The sequence below is a fragment of the Bos javanicus genome, chromosome X (genome assembly GCF_032452875.1).
Source record: "Bos javanicus breed banteng chromosome X, ARS-OSU_banteng_1.0, whole genome shotgun sequence".
Classification (NCBI taxonomy): Eukaryota; Metazoa; Chordata; class Mammalia; order Artiodactyla; family Bovidae; genus Bos; species Bos javanicus.
Window position 1 is genome coordinate 90421544 of NC_083897.1, and position 17047 is coordinate 90438590.

The 17047-nt window shown below is 40.8% G+C and overlaps 1 long non-coding RNA gene across 1 annotated transcript; it reads right to left on the minus strand.

Annotated features, from left to right (window-relative positions):
- Positions 1-1340: 1340 nt before the first annotated feature.
- Positions 1341-12850, minus strand: LOC133243330 (uncharacterized). Its single transcript, XR_009735039.1, has 3 exons — positions 12708-12850; positions 10651-10755; positions 1341-1481 (listed from the first exon to the last, which is right to left on the minus strand). It is a non-coding gene; the product is annotated as an uncharacterized LOC133243330 (long non-coding RNA).
- Positions 12851-17047: the final 4197 nt, after the last annotated feature.

Below are 17047 nucleotides of genomic sequence, written 5' to 3' on the forward strand. Positions count from 1 at the left end.
TGGTAAATGAGGAAAGCAGGATGTTTCTTAAGGGTATACTGAGAACAATTTTTTTAATTGACCATAATGTCATAAAAGAGTTCAGCTCTTCCCATTTGCTAGCAGGCTTCATCATTTAAGACCCTCAAAGATAAGAGGGAGTATTACATCTTTCTTTCAAAGATTCCATAGCCAATTTTGGAAAGGTAGGATATTGAGTTCTACACTATAGAATCTGTATAATCTATTTCTGAGTAAGGGTCACTGAGATTTCTATCTATATGTAGGCACAATCAACCTCCAACCCACCCCTTCTCTGGAAGTCAATTCTCTAAGTATCAAGATGAGAAGAATCTTACCGTAGAATTACACCAGAGACACCGGAAATCTTGAAGTCTCTGGTAGCTGCCGCAGTTCTCATGACATACTGCGCACTGAGAACTGGCAGATATGTTTCCTTCTACCCACTGATGAGGCATGGTTTTCTGAAGGATAGAAAGAGACAAGATATAGAAGTTAGAGATATAAAGAGAGGAAGACCAGCTGGAATAACTGTACTACCCCCCGGAGGACACTAGATAACCCTAAGGAAGTTCTCCATCGTCCTGCTCTCCCTACTTCAATGCTAGTGACCAATGACAGGTGGGAGATGGGAGGAGGCTTTCATTCTTATAGATTTGTTTGGATCATGAGCTTAGGGAACAAGCCTACTTGGGTTGTCTGTGTCCTGACTGAAGGGGAGATGTAAAAGGGTGATTACGAGAAAGCATGGCTGGTACTCACTACTTCATCTGCAGGCATGAGGAGGTCATCAGTAATGGATAATGTATTCCATTTGCAATCTTTGTTTGCTCTTAAAGCACATAATCTGTGAGACTTTACTTTGCACACTGTAAAAAGAAGAAAAAAGATGGATGTTAATCTGGTGACAATGAAGATTCTAATTTTTTTTCCCTAAGCTGCTCCAAAAGTTAGAACCTAGATGCATCTAAGTAGTTATGACTTAACTCCAAAGGCTTATTTTCCATATATTTCAGTTTCTTTTTATTCTTCCTGGCCAAATTTTCTACTACCCAACTTTAATGGAAATTGATGATAAAAAAGAGGTGATTTTCTGTTTTTTTTTTTTTCAACCATGTGACTGTATTGTCCAGTCCTCCCAGATCCAACCCTCTCTTTTGATTCATGAAAATTCTTCCTCATGCCAGTTTCCTCCCATATTCTTTTCCCAGTCGTTAAATATCAGGGTTAATCTTACACTAGACTCAGCGATGTGGTTTGAGTCAATGATACTAAAGCCACATGAACTTTTCCACCCCTCTCTCCACCCACTGAGCTCCACTTCCTAAAGGAATCAGAAAGTTACCTTCACAGATGATAACATTTTGAGATAAGGCAGGAATGCTCCCCCGACAAACATTGCAGTGCTGGGTCCGGGGACTGTGGCTCGAATACCAGTAGTGCATTCCAACAAGAAAAGGGTTGTTTTCTGCTGCAGGTATCTAAAATAAAGCAAAGAGAACAAAGAATAGAGAGTTAATCACAGAGATGGATTAGAGAAGGCCAGAAAACCTGATGCTAAGGGTGAAATGGCCATCTATATAAGGTGCCAGAGCATGTGAAAAGTAAGTATCAAAGTTGAGCTGACACTTAATAAACCTCCCATCTCTATTTTTTCCCAGTGGTTTTGGAAAGGGAAAAAGAATGAGGGGGGTGGAATTCCCTGGCAGTCCAGTGATTAAGACTCCACACTCCCAGTGCAGGGCGCATGGGTTCCAAATCCTCTGACCAGGCAAGAAAGGGAGGAAGTAGGGCTCTGACCCTGGGCTAAGGAATACTTGTCAGGCTTTAGCTTCCTCCTGGAGATATATGTTACCCTTCCTGGCTTAGTGCTGCCAAGTGAGTAGAAAATTGCATTGCTGGGACAATAGTTTCATTTCAGAAGCTTCTGGCCAAAGCATTCTTTTCTGAATACCATGCTCTGACTGCCTATAGAAATTTTCTGGTTAATCAATTTAATTCATTCAAAATTCATTAAATATTTACCAAGTAACTACTATGTGCTTGGCACTTTTCAAGGCACTGGGGATATAGTGATGAATAAGACAAAGTCTCTGCTTTCTTGAAACAGCATTCTGTTTGGTGTCCCTCTTTCATGGTATTGAATTTGATGTTTACTATTAACCTGCCTGTAAATGCTGCATTTGTTTAACACAGCCTATTTCTCATGACTGTTGGGCAGGTACAGGGTATAACAGCAACTAGTTTTGGGGTTAAAAGGAGAAGGGGAGGGGTGGGCACCAAAAACCTTCCAATTTATTCTGGGTGTACATTCCACAGGACACTTCCACCTTTTCTCTAATTCCTGTGTATGCCTGATCTCTTCTTTCTCTGCCTTCCTCTGGAATGTAGACATAGGCATACATATTCAGCTATTTATTCTTGATGTTATAATCATTTAGGCATGTAAAGGCATAAGACCTTAAAATGAAATACACAGTCTTCCTGATAGTGGTCCCTGAGAGAGAGAGAGAAGGATAGGAGAGAGAAAAAAAAGAGGGGGAGGAGAGAGGGCACTATTAAGGGACCTAGCACATTTAGTCTTCAACTTTGATTAATTTATAGGAATTAGTCATCTAAAACATAGCCTGTATATGGTACTCTTTGAACCCTGCTTCCCTCTCTGACATGCTATTTATGTGCTAAATTGCTATTGGATTGACTAGGAAGCTTCTGGAAGGAAAAGCTACTTGGATGAGACAAAGGCTCATCTAGTATGAGGTCACTTTGTGATTGTATTATTTTTTGCATATTGAGACCCTGGCAAAGTTCCAAGAAGATCAGAGTAGAGAGTGTAGAGTCATGAGGAAATGAAATAGACTTGGTCTTGACATACTGAGCAACCAGCGCCTTTCCATTTCTCAAGCCACTAGATTATAACTCTACAAGTACCTTCCTTCCTTCCAGCTTCCCCCTCTCCTCCAATAATTACTAAGAGCTACTTTGTGTCATCTATGAAGCTAGGAACTAGAGATGCAGAGATGCATGATCCATAGTTTTTGCCCTCAAGGAGCTCATGGTCTACGGTAGGAGACAACTTCCTAAACAGATCCTTCCAGTATAGACTTACAAGTGAGCTCTCCTATAATGATCAAGATTCTATGGGACAAATGGAAGAAATGAAGAACTCTGAGTAGAATACTGAATTTCATGGTACAATTGGCTACATAATATAAACATATATAAAATGGACATTGTTTTGGTTTAGCAGTAGAGGAAATGGGATTTATATTCCTTATGTGCATCTTATTGTATAAGGAAACTTTGATGCATACAACCCTGAGTTAGTATGTGTGGTATGCTGAATTATGTCCCTTGCCAAAATATGTTCAAATTCCTAGTATCTGTTAATGTGATCTTATTTGAAAATAGGATATTTATAGATGCAATCAATTTAAGATGTGGTCATAATGGATTGGGGTTCCCTGGAGGCTCAGACGGTAAAGAATCTGCCCACAATGCAGGAGACCTAGGTTTGATCTCTGGGTCAGGAAGATTCCCTGGAGAAGGGAATGGCAATCCACTCCAATATTCTTGCCTGGAGAATTCCGTGAACAGAGGAGCCTGGCGAGCTACAGTCCATGGGGTCACAAAGAGTCGGACATGACTGAGCGACTTACACACACACACACACACACACACACACAAAATGGATTAGAGTAGGCCCTAAACCAGTGACTACTGTCCTTATAAGAAGAGGGAAATTCAGACACAGTCACAGAAGAGAACCGCAAGTGCTGACAGAGGGTGAGATTGGAATGATGTGTCTACAAGTGAAGGAATGTCAAGGAATGCCTGTAATCACTAGAAGTTAAGAAGAGGTAAAGAAGGATTCTCTTCTAGAGGCTTCAGGAGAGCATGGCCCTGCCAATACACTGATTTTGGAATTCTAAACTCCAGAACTGTGACAGATTTTCTTAATTCACACAATTTGTGGATTTGTTGTAGCAGTCCAAGTTCTTGCAGTCTAACCCCTTCAAGAAGTTTGGGGTCCAACTCTTAGTGACAAGAAGTTTGGGGTCCAACTCTTTGCGACCCCATGAACTGTAGCCCACCAGGTTACTCTGTCCGTGGGATTGCCCAGGTAAGAATACTGGAGTGGGTTGCTATTTCCTTCTCCTGGGGATTGAGTTTATTTTAGATGCCACATATAAATTAGGACATACAGTACTGTCTTTCTGTGTCTGGCTTATTTAATTTAGCATAATGTCTTCCAGGTTTATCCATGTTATTCCAACGGGCAAGATTTGCTTCTTTTTAAAGGCTGAACAATATTCCATTGTATCTGTATATAAAAATATTACATTTTAAACCCATTAATCCACTGAGGGACATTTAGGTTACATCCATATCTTGGTTACTGTGAATAATGCTGAAAGAAACATGAGAGTGATGATACATATTCAAGATCCTGATTTCATGTCTGATAGATATATATACCCAGCAGTGGAATTGCTGGAGCATAAGGTAGTTATATTTTTAATACTTTGAGAAACTGCAATACTACTTTTTATAAGGCCTGTACCAATAATAATTTATTATTAATCTCTTTTCTCCACATTCTTGTCAGGACTTATTACCTCTTGTAATTACCTCTTGTGTTATCTCTTTTTTAAATATTGAAGTATAGTTGATTTACAATATTGTGTTAGATCCAGGTACAGTAGAGTGATTTAATTATATATGCTGTTGTTGATGTTCAGTTGCCAAGTCCAGTCCAACTCTTTGGGACTTCATGGACTGCAGCACACCAGGCTCATCTGTCTTCCACTATCTTCCAACTCAATGGTGATTCTATCTAACCATCTCATCCTCTGCCACCCCCATCTCCTCCTGACCTAAATCTTTTCCAACATCAGGGTCTTTTGCAACAAGTCATTTCTTCTCATCAGGCAGTCAAAATATTGGAGCTTCAGCTTCAACAACAGTCCTTCCACTGAATATTCAAGGTTGTTTTCCTTTAGGATTGACCGATTTGATCTCCTTGCAGTCTAAGGGGCTCTCGAGAGTCTTGTCCAACACCACAATTCAAAAGCATCAGTTTTTCAGTGCTCAGCCTCCTTTATGGTCAAGTTGTCACATCTGTACATGATTACTGGAAAAATCATAGCTCTATCAGACCTTTGTCAGCAAAATGATGTCTCTGCTTTTTAATATGTTGTCTAGGTTTGTCATAGTTTTCCTTCCAAGGAGCAAACATCTTTTAATTTCATGGCTACAATCACTATTCGCAGTGATTTTGGAGCCCAAGAAAAAGGAAATCTGTCACTGCTTCTACTTTTTCCCCTTCTGTTTGTCATGAAGTGATGGGACCAGATGCTATGATCTTAGTTTTTTTGAATGTTGAGTTTTAAGCCAGTTTTTTTCACTCTCCTTTCACCCTTATCAAGAGGCTCTTTAGTTCCTTTTCACTTTCTGCCATTAGAATGGTATCATCTGCATATCTGAGGTTGTTGATATTTCTCCCAGTAATCATGATTAGAGCTTGTGATTCGTCCAGTCCAGTATTTCAAATGAGGTACTCTGCCTATAAGTTAAATAAGGAGGGTGACAATATACAGCCTTGTCACACTCCTTTCCCAATTTTGAACCACATAGTTGTTCCATGTCCAGTTTTAACTGCTGCTTCTTGACCTACATAGAGGTTTCTCATGAGGCAGTTAAGGTGGTCTGGTATTCCCATTTCTTTAAGCATTTTCCAGTTTGTTGTAATCCACACAAAAGCTTTTGTGTAGTCAATGAAGCAAAAGTAGATGTTTTTCTAAAATTCCCTTGCTTTTTCTATGATCCAGCGGATGTTGGCAATTTGATCTCTGGTTCCTTTGCCTTTTCTAAATCCAGCTTGTACATCTGGAAATTCTCAGATCACATATTGTTGAAGCTTAACTTGAAGGATTCTGAGCATTAACTTGCTAGCATGTGAAATGAGCACAAGTGTATGGTAGTTTGAACATTCTTTGGCATTGCCTTTCTTTGGGACTGGAAGGAAATCTGACCTTTTCTAGTCCTGTGGCCATAGCTGGGTTTTCCAAATTTGCTGACATATTGAGTATAGCACTTTAACAGCATCATTGTTTTTAGTATTTTAAATAACTCAGCTGGAATTTCATCATCTCCACTAGCTTTGTTCATACTAATACTTTCTAAGGCCCACTTGACTTCACACTCCAGGATATCTGGCTCTAAGTGAGTGACCACACCATCGTGGTTATCCAGGTCATTAAGACCTTCTTTGTATAGATTTGTGTATCCTTGCCACCTCTTTTTAATCTCTTCTGCTTCTTTTAGGTCCTAGCTTTTTCTGTCCTTTACTGTGCCCATATTTTCATGAAATGTTCCCTTGGTGTCTCCAATTTTCTTGATAAGATCTCTAGTCTTTCCCATTCTATTGTTTTCTCTATTTCTTTGCATTGGTTACTTAAGAAATCCTTCTCATCTCTCCTTGCTATTCTCTGGAGTTCTACAATCATTTGGGTATATCTTACCGTTTCTCTCTTGACTTTCGCTTCTCTTCTTTCCTTAGCTATTTGTAAAGCCTCCTCCGATAACCACTTTGCCTTCTTGCATTTCTTTTTCTTGGGGTTGGTGTTGGTCATTGCCTTCTGTACAATGTTACAAACCTGTCCACAGTTCTTTAGGGACTCTGTCTACCAGATCTAATCCCTTGAATCTATTTGTCACCTCCACTGTATAATCATTAAGGGGTTTGATTTAGGTCATACCTGAATGATCTAGTGGTTTTCCCTGCTGCTGCTGTCACTTCAGTCGTGTCCGACTCTGCGACCCCAGAGATGGCAGCCCACCATGCTCCGCCATCCCTGGGATTCTCCAGGCAAGAACACTGGAGTGGATTACCATTTTCTTCTCCAATGCAGGAAAGTGAAAAGTGAAAGTGAAGTCGCTCAGTCGTGTCCGACCCTCAGCGACCCCAGGGACTGCAGCCTACCAGGCTCCTCCATCCATGGGATTTTCCAGACAAGAGTACTGGAGTGGGGTGCCATTGCCTTCTCTGGTGGTTTTCCCTACTTTCTTCAATTTAGGCCTTAATTTTACAATAAGGAGCTCATGATCTGAGCCATATTCAGCTCTTTGTCTTGTTTTTGCTGACTGTATAGAGCTTCTCCATCTTCAGCTGCCAAGAATATAATCAATCTGAATTCTGTATGACCGTCTGGTTATGTCCATGTGTAGAGTTGTCCCTTGTTGAAAAAAGGTGTTTGCTATGACCAGTGTTTTCTGTTGACAAAACTCTGCTAGCCTTTGCCCTGCTTCATTTTGCTCACCAAGGCCAAACTTGCCTGTTATTCTGGGTATCTCTTCACTTCCTACTTTTGCATTCCAATCCCCTATGATGAAAAGGACATCTTTTTTTGGTGTTACTTCTAGAAGGTGCTGTGGGTCTTCATAAACGTGGTCAACTTTAGCCTTTTTGGCATCAGTGGTTGGGGCATAGACTTGTATTACTGTGATGTTGAATGGTTTACTTGGAAACAAGCTGAGATCATTTTGTCATTTTTGAGGTTGCACCCAAGTACTGCACTTCAGTCTCTTTTGTTAACTATGAGGGCTACTCCAATTCTTCTAAGGGATTCTTGCCCACAGTAGTAGATATAATTGTTACCTGAATTAAATTCTCCCAATTCTGTCCATTTTAGTTCACTGGTTCCTAAAATATCAACGTTCAGTGTTGCCCTCTCCTGCTTGACCATGTCTAATTTACCTTGATTCATGTACCTAACATTCCAGGTTCCTATGCAATATTGTTCTTTACAGCATCAGAGTTTACTTTCACCACCAGATACATCCACAACTTAGAAATGTTTCCGCTTTGGCCCAGCCTCTTAATTCTTTCTGGAGCCAGTAGTAATTGCCCTCCTCTCTTCTCCATTAGCATATCAGGCACCTTCTAACCAGGGGAGCTCATCTTCCAACGTCATATCTTTTTGCCTTTTCATACTGTCCATGGAGTTCTCCAGAGATCAAATTGCCAACATCTGCTGGATCATAGATAAAGCAAGAGAATTCCAGAAAACCATCTACTTCTGCTTCATTGACTATGCTAAAGCCTTTGACTGTGTGCATCACAACAAAATGTGGAAAATTCTTAAAGATATGGGAATACCAGACCACCTTACCAGCCTCCTGAGAAATCTGTATACAGGTCAAGAAGCAATAGTTAGAACCAGACATGGAACAATGGAGTGGTTCAAAATTGGGAAAGGTATACATCAAGGCTATATATTGTCACCCTGCTTATTTAACTTATATGCAGAATACATCATGAGAAATGCTGGGCTGGATGCAACACAAGCTGGAATCAAGACTGCAGGGAGAACTATCAATAACCTCTAATATACAGATGACATCATCCTTATGTCAGAAAGTGAAGAGGAACTAAAGAGCTTCCTGATGAAAGTGAAAGAAGAGAGTGAAAAAGCTGGTTTAAAACTCAACATTCAAATAATGAAGATCATGGCAGCTGGTCTCAGCACTTTATGGCAAATAGATGGGGGGAAAATGGAAACAGTGACAGACTTTATTTTTTTGGGCTCCAAAATCATGCAGATGGTGACTGCAGCCATGAAATTAAAAGACACTTGCTCCTTGGAAGAAAGCCATGACAAACCTAGACAGCATATTAAAAAAGCAGAGACATTACTTTTCTGATGAAGGTCCGTATAGTCAAAGCTATGGTTTTTCCAGTAGTCATGTATGGATGTGAGATTTGGACCATAAAGAGGGCTGAATGCCAAAGAATTGATGCTTTTGAGTTGTGGTTTTGAGAAGACTCTTGAGAGTCCCTTAGACTGCAAGGAGATCAAACCAGTTAATCCTAAAGGAAATCAGTCCTGAATATTCGTTAGAAGGACTGATGCTGAAGCTGAAGCTCCAATACTTTGGCCACTTGATGCAAAGAACCGACTCATTAGAAAAGACCCTGATGCTGGAAAAGATTGAAGGCAGTAGAAGGGGATGACAGAGGACGAGATGGTTGGATGGCATCACTGACTCAATGGACATGAGTTTGAGCAAGCTCCAGGAGATGGTGAAGGATAGAGAAGCCTGGCGTGCTGCAGTCCATGGTGTCGCAGAGTCAGACATGACTGAGCGACTGAACAACATCACTACCTATTATTTTACACTGCTGCTGCTGCTGCTAAGTCGCTTCAGTCATGTCTGACTCTGTGTGACCCCATTGACGGCAGCCCACCAGGCTCCCCCGTCCCTGGGATTCTCCAGGCAAGAACAATGGAGTGGCTTGCCATTTCCTTCTCCAATGCATGAAAGTGAAAAGTGAAAGCGAAGTCCCTCAGTCGTGTCCGACTCCTAGCGACCCCATGGACTGCAGCCCACCAGGCTCCCCTGTCCATGGGATTTTCCAGGCAAGAGTACTGGAGTGGGGTGCCATTACTGCTCCACCCCAAATATCTATAACAATCCTCTACCCTTTACTAGTTACTTAAGACATCAGGTTATATTTTTTAACTTTTATATGCATTTTTGCTAATAAGTAGAGAAAGAAATCCTGAATTCTTAAACTATAAAACATTAGCATTTTACTGGAAAACTTGACCCCTTTCATATATAGGTGCTCTACTTTTTAATGGTTTTTATAAAGTTTGCTAGCTTATGATTATGGGAGTATAGAATCCATTATCCCTCTTGAGTATCACAGGGCCTATACATCTCCTATACATCAGTTTCTTTTCACGTTTGAACTAATCTTCCCCATTATCTCAAAATCTTCACAGTAGAACTTTGTTTAGGATGAACTATATATCACTCTCTTTCTAAACCCTGGCCCCAAGATTACCCTCAGATTCATTTATTCATTCAAAGAATATTTATTGAGCCTCTACTATGTGCGAGACACTGCTCTAAGTGAATAAATGACAAAAATCCCTCCTCTCTTGGAACTTACATAACTTCTAGTGCAGTAGGTCTGTAGAAGACTGAGCAGAGGGCATAGCCCAGAGTTTCAATGGTAGTACCACTTGTTGCCCGGAGCAGTAGCCCAGGGCTTGGTATTGTTAAGGAGAAAAGGAACCCTGCCATGCTTTGGGGAAGACTGTTCCTTGCTCCTCCCTCTATATTTCCTTTATTGTGAACAGTAAACAGAGAGGCAGAAGGGCATAATGGTTAGGGACATAGGCTTTGGATTCACACAGCCTGGGTCTAAATCTTGGCTTTGCAACTGAATAGTTATTTTGTCTTGGTCTAGTTCCTTATCTTTGAGCCTCAGTTTCCTTAGTTGTTACTATAGTCACTTCGCAGACTCAAGTCAAGACTGCTGATTGCAGCTATGCTATTAATAACATAAGAACATCTAAGTTAGCTTCTCACATTCATCTTGAATACCTCATCCATTGAGCAAACAGTGACATCTATATATAAAGTGGATGTGTACAGAGGTTTCTAAACCACATATTTACCAAGGTTTGAGTCTAAGTGAATTAATTCTATTTATAGACAGATTTCCTAATGATATACACACAAAATTCCTGATCAGATGGTATCTGCTTCCATTTTATTATTTCCGTGTTTGAAAGGTGGCTTAGCTAATGCAGTCAATTAAGTGTGTACCCATGAGAGTTGAGTGATTTAGCTTACCTTACGGATTTCTCCCTGTTGCACGGTTTTTATGACGTTAATCCATTCTTCCATGTCTTTCCGATTGGGTGCAGCCAGCGTAACTTTTCGTTGTGGTGTGATCACCTACAGAAAGTAACATTATTAGCTGGTTCCCAACTCAAACTTTGCCCCCAGAGCATTTGAACTCTCTAAGATACTAGACAGGTCTACCAAGCACTACCAAAGCCACTTCTTAAATATATGACAGCAGTTCCAAGAGCCAGCCCAACTAATAACAGTAATAAACAACAATTTAAAGGCACTTACTATGTACTGGGCACTGTTCTATTGTACTTTATGTATCTTATTTATTTCAATCTTCATTACAAATCCAAGAGCTAGGCAGTATTATTTTCCCTCACTTTATAGTCAGGATATTTTTTCTGTGGCAAAGGGAGTTAAATGACTTGCTCAGGGCAAAAGAGTAGGTAAGAAACTAAGCCAAAATTTGAATCTAGATTCTTTGGCTCCAGCACACATGCTCTTAAACACTAGGCCAAGCACCCATCTGTTACTAAAATAAAGTTGCCTGAAAATCTTACTTGTTTACTTCCTGCTCTACCTACCTGAAATGGTAAAAGTGTTTCTTTTTCATCAGGGTGTGGCTATTTCTGTTTGAGGGGAGAGTGAGACTGGAGTGAGGAAACTACAAATCCAGTTTCTTTCTTTCTTATGGTCAGGGAAAATCTGAAGAGAATTTTACTATTATCTCTCTTAATCCTGCTTGGTGCAAAAACCTTGCAGAAACAATGAGAAAGCCATGTTGAGGGTCTAGCAGAGGTAGACCCTGCTAACTTCATCTTTTCCCAAAGGGCAGGAGGGAGCATGGATAGCTATAGCTATAGCATTGCTTCAATGGCCCTACTTGTCTTCATTACCAGTGTCCACCACCCCAAGCCCAAATCTTGCAGCTAGGGCTCACCACCACAACAAACAATTTGTTCTTCTTGTGCATGTAGCACCGCATGATTCTGTGATAATGGCAATAGGAACTAGTTGGAATTAGTAACAACAGTCGCTCCTTTGGTCTAAACCCATTCTTATGCGGGGTTGATGCATAGTGCCTCTATGTTTTAATTAGGCTAAGGGGAAACCTAGCCCTTGGAATTTTTGTAGAATGATACCCAAAACATTATCTTGTGTGCTTATCACTCAAAAGTTAAGATTTTGGAACTGGGTCAACAGAACCCTCAGCTTTTCCTGGGTCAGTATGATGCAATGAGAGAGAAATGAGATAGGGTCTCCTTTCAACTGCTCTCCTTTCAAAGAAGAGACTGTGGACCAGCTATGGAAGCAGGGTATTGGGCCCATAGCTCTTTAGTCTGCTAAGTACCACTCTCCACCTGCCTGAAGAGGAACCCTGCTCTCCATAACCCACCACTGACGCTGAGAAAAAAACATTTCTGTGAGAAGATGGGTATGAGAATTCTTGGGCCAATGGACTTGTTATTTTTCAGTGAGATTTCTGTTCTGAATTTACCTGAATGACCAAGTCTTATGACATTTTAGCAGTGACAAGCCCTTGAATACATCCCTGGAAAATCCTCTGCTTTCTTTGAGGTACTCTCATTAATAATCTCAGCATAGAGTAACTTTCACTTTGGATTTAGGTTCTTATCTGTTTCATCAAAGGAGAAAATGTCATGTAGCTCAAATATCTTGATTTAGTCTACAACATATTAGCAGTCTCTTGAAAGCCCCCCAATGATATTCATTTAAATTACCTTCACCAGAAGGATTGATTTTTGAAATAGTCACCCACATTCTGAAATCATCTCTGCTTTTATATCAAACTGGTAATAGAGACAAGGGCAATCATGCTCTTTCCCCCCATCAGTGGGCTGATAGAAAATACTCACATGAATAATCTTTAGCACTCATTTGCAATGCTACTCTAAGTGGATTTCCAAACACACTTTGGGATTAAAGAAGACTTGGGAAATTTGAATTCCAAACAGGCAACAGGTGGATATGGAGACCCCTCTTCCCAGCTAGCTCTCACCCTTGCCCATTCAGGCAATCCTAATCTTACTTACGCAAAAACTGTGGCAAAGGTTTCTACAGCTGCTTTCTGCCAAGGCAACTTGAGACAAATCAATTGTTTCAAAGCGTGCAAACTGGAAAGGTATGAGAGGGAGAGGGAAAAGGAATCATCTGGTTATTGAGGCAAAGATACACTAAAAATTAAACACACACACAGGTACACTAAAAGGCATTTTTGGCAGTTATAATCCCATTATTTATTTGGCTTGAGTGCTGGATTTATTTAGCATCATGATTTTGATTGATATATCATGTAACAAACAGAAAATTAACCAAACTAAACCCAAAACACAACTCTTCCCCAAACTTTTATGTGGATTTATAGGAAAGCTTAGGTAGCTCAGGATTATTTAAAACTAAAGGTTTATGCTGGAGAACATAGTGGGATACTGCTTTCATGGATCACAGCTTTGTTGTGGTGAAGGGTCTTGCATAATTCAAGGAAGCTATGAGCCATGCCATGCAGGGCCACCCAAGATGGACAGGACATAGTGAAGAGTTCTGACAAAACGTGGTCCACTGGAGGAGGGCATGGCAACCCACTCCAGTATTCTTGACTGGAGAACTCCATGAACAATATGAAAAGGCAAAAAGGTATGACACTGGAAAATGAGCCCCCAGGTTGAAAGATGTCCAATACGCTACTGGGGAAGAGTTAAGGGCAATTACTAATAGCTCCAGAAAGAATGAGGCTTCTCTGGTGGCCCAGGGGGAAAGAATCTGCCTGCAATACAGGAGCCACAGGAGATGCAGATTTGATCCCTGCCTCAGGAAGATGCCCTGGAAGAGGGCATGGCAACCCACTCCAGTGTTCTTGCCTGGAGAATCCCATGGACAGAGGAGCCTGGCAGGCTACAGTACCTAGGGTTGCAAAGAGTTGGACACAACTGAAGTGACTTAGCATGTACTCAGGCCAGAAAGAATGAAGTGGCTCAGTAAGAACCTAACAGAAGCAGAGGAGATTAAAAGAGGTGGCAAGAATACACAGAAAAACTATACAGAAAAGGTCTTAATGAACCAGATAACCATGATGGTGTGGTCAGTCTCCTAGAGCCAGACATCCTGGAATGTGAAGTCAAGTGGGCCTTCAGTTCAGTCGCTCAGTCATGTCTGAATTTTTGTGACCCCATGGACTGCAGCATGCCAGGCCTCCCTGTCCATCACCATCTCCTGGAGTTTACTCAAACTCATGTCCATTGAGTCAGTGATGCCATCCAACCATCTCGTCTTCTGTCATCCCCTTCTCCTTCTTCCTTCAATCTTTCCCAGCATCAGGATCTTTTCAAATGAGTCCGTTCTTAGCATCAGGTGGTCAAAGTATTGGAGTTTCAGCTTCAGCATCAGTCCTTCCAATGAATATTTAGGACTGATTTCCTTTAGGATGGACTGGTTGGATCTCCTTGCTGTACAAGGGACTTTCAAGAGTCTTCACTAACACCACAGTTCAAAAGCATCAATTCTTCAGTGCTCAGATTTCTTCATAGTCCAACTCTCACATCCATACATGACTACTGGAAAAACCATAGCCTTGACTAGATGGACCTCTGCAGGCAAAGTAATGTCTCTGCTTTTTAATAAGCTGTCTAGTTTGGTCATAACTTTCCTTCTGAGGAGCAAGTGTCTTTTAATTTTATGGCTGCAGTCACCATCTGCAGTGATTTTGGAGCCCTCCAAAATAAAGTCTGTCACTGTTTCCACTGTTTCCCTATATTTGCCATGAAGTAATGGGACCAGATGCCATGATCTTAGTTTTCTGAATGTTGAGTTTTAAGCCAACTTTTTCACTCTCCTCTTTCACTTTCATCAAGAGGCTCTTTAGTTCTTCTTCACTTTCTGCCATAAGGGTGGTGTCATCTGCATATCTGAGGTTATTGATATTTCTTCTGGCAATCTTAATTCCAGCTTGTGCTTCATCCAGTCCAGCGTTTCTCATGATGTACTCTGCATAGAAGTTAAATAAGCAGGGTGACAATATACAGCCTTGCTGTACTCCTTTCCCGATTTGGAACCAGTCTGTTGTTCAGGTCCAGTTCTAACTGTTGCTTCTTGATCTGCATACAGATTTCTCAGGAGGCAGTTCAGGTGGTCTGGTATTCCCACGTCTTGAAGAATTTTCCACAGTTTCTTGTGATCCACACAGTCAAAGGCTTTGGCATAGTCAATAAAGCAGAAGTAGATGTTTTTCTGGAACTCGCTTGCTTTTTCAATGATCCAACAGATGTTGACAATTTGACCGCTGGTTCCTCTGCCTTTTCCAAATCCAGCTTTAACATCTGGAAGTTCATGGTTCATGTACTGTTGAAGCCTGGCTTGGAGAACTTTGAGTATAACTTTGCTAGCGTGTGAGATGAGTGCAATTGTATGGTAGTTTGAGCATTCTTTGGCATTGCCTTTCTTTGGGATTGGAATGAAAACTGACCTTTTCTAGTCTGTGGCCCCTGCTGAGTTTTCCAAAATTGCTTGTATATTGAGTGCAGCACTTTCACAGCATCATCTTTAGGGATTTGAAATCAGATTGATTATATTCTTTTCAGCCAAAGATGGAGAAGCTCTATAGCTGACTGTGGCTCAGGTCATGAACTCCTTATTGCAAAATTCAGACTTAAACTGAAGAGAGTAGGGAAAACCACTAGACCACTCAGGTTTGACCTAAATCAAATCCCTAGACCACTCAGGTTTGACCTAAATCAAGTTTGACCTAAATCAAATCCCTTATGACTATTCAGTGGAAGTGACAAATGGATTCAAGGGATTAGATCTGATACACAGACTTTGCCTGCAAAGGTCTGTCTAGTCAAAAGTGTCTGAAGAATTATGGACGGAGGTTCATGACATTGTACAGGAGGCACTGATCAAGACCATCCCCAAGAAAAAGAAATGCAAAAGGCAAAATGGTTGTCGAGGAGGCCTTACAAAAAGCTATGAAAAGAAGAGAAGTGAGAGGCAAAGGAGAAAAGGAAAGATACCCATCTGAATGCAGAGTTCCAAAGAATAGCAAGGAGAGATAAGAAAGCCTTCCTCAGTGATCAATGCAAATAAATAGAGGAAAACAATAGAATGAGAAAGACTAGCGATCTCTTCAAGAAAATTAGAGATACCAAGGGAACATTTAATGCAAAGATGGGCTCGATAAAGGACAGAAATAGTATGGACCTAACAGAAGCAGAGGAACCAGAGATCAAATTGCCGATATTTGTTGGATCACAGAGAAAGCAAGGGAACTCCAGGAAAACATCTACTTCCGTTTCATTGATTACACTAAAGCCTTTTACCGTGTGGATCACAACAAACTGTGGAAAATTCTTAAAGAGACGTAAGTATGAAACCACCTTACCTGTTTCCTGATAAACTTGTATGCCAGTCAAGAAGCAACAGTTAGAACCAGACATGGAACAATTGACTGGTTCAAAATTGGGAAAGGAGTGTGAGAAGGCTGTATATTGTCACCCTGCTTATTTAACTTATAGGCAGAGTACATCATGAGAAATGCCAGGCTGGATGAAGCTCAAGCTGGAATCAAGACTGTCAGGACAAATACCAACAACCTCAGATATGCAAATGATATCATTCTAAAGGCATAAAGTAAAGAGAAGCTAAAGAGCCTCTTGATGAAGGTGAAAGAGGAGAGGGAAAAATCTGGCTTGAAACTCAACATTCAAAAAACTAAGATCATGGCCTCTGGTCCCATCATTTCATGGTAAATAGAAGGTGAAAAAGTGCAAGTAGTGACAGGTTTTATTTTCTTGGGCTCCAAAATCATGTGGACAGTGATTGCAACCATGAAACTAAAAGATGCTTGCCCCTTGAAAGGAAACCTGTGAAAAACCTAGATAACATATTAAAAAGCAGAGACATCACTTTGCCTGCAAAGGTCTGTCTAGTCAAAACTATATTTTTTCAAGTAGTCATGTATGGATGTGAGAGTTGGACCATAAAGAAGGCTGACCACCGAAGAATTAATGCTTTTGAAATGCAGTGTTGGAGAAGACTCCTGAGAGTCCCTTGGACAGCAAGGAGATTGAACTAGTTGATCCTAAAGGAAATTAACCTTGAATACTCATTGGAAGGACTGATGTTGAAGCTGAAGCATCAATACTTTTGCTACCTGATGTAAAAATTGGAAAAGACCCTGATGCTTGGAAAGATTGAAGGCAAAAGGAGACGGGGCAGCAGAGGATGAGATGATTAGATAGCATCACTGACTCAGTAGACATGAATTTGAGCAAATCCTGGAGGTAGTGAAGGACAGGGTAGCCTGGAGTGCTGCAGTCCATGGCGTTGCAAAGAGTCTGGGACGACTTAGGGACTGAACAGCAACAACATAATGGGATAT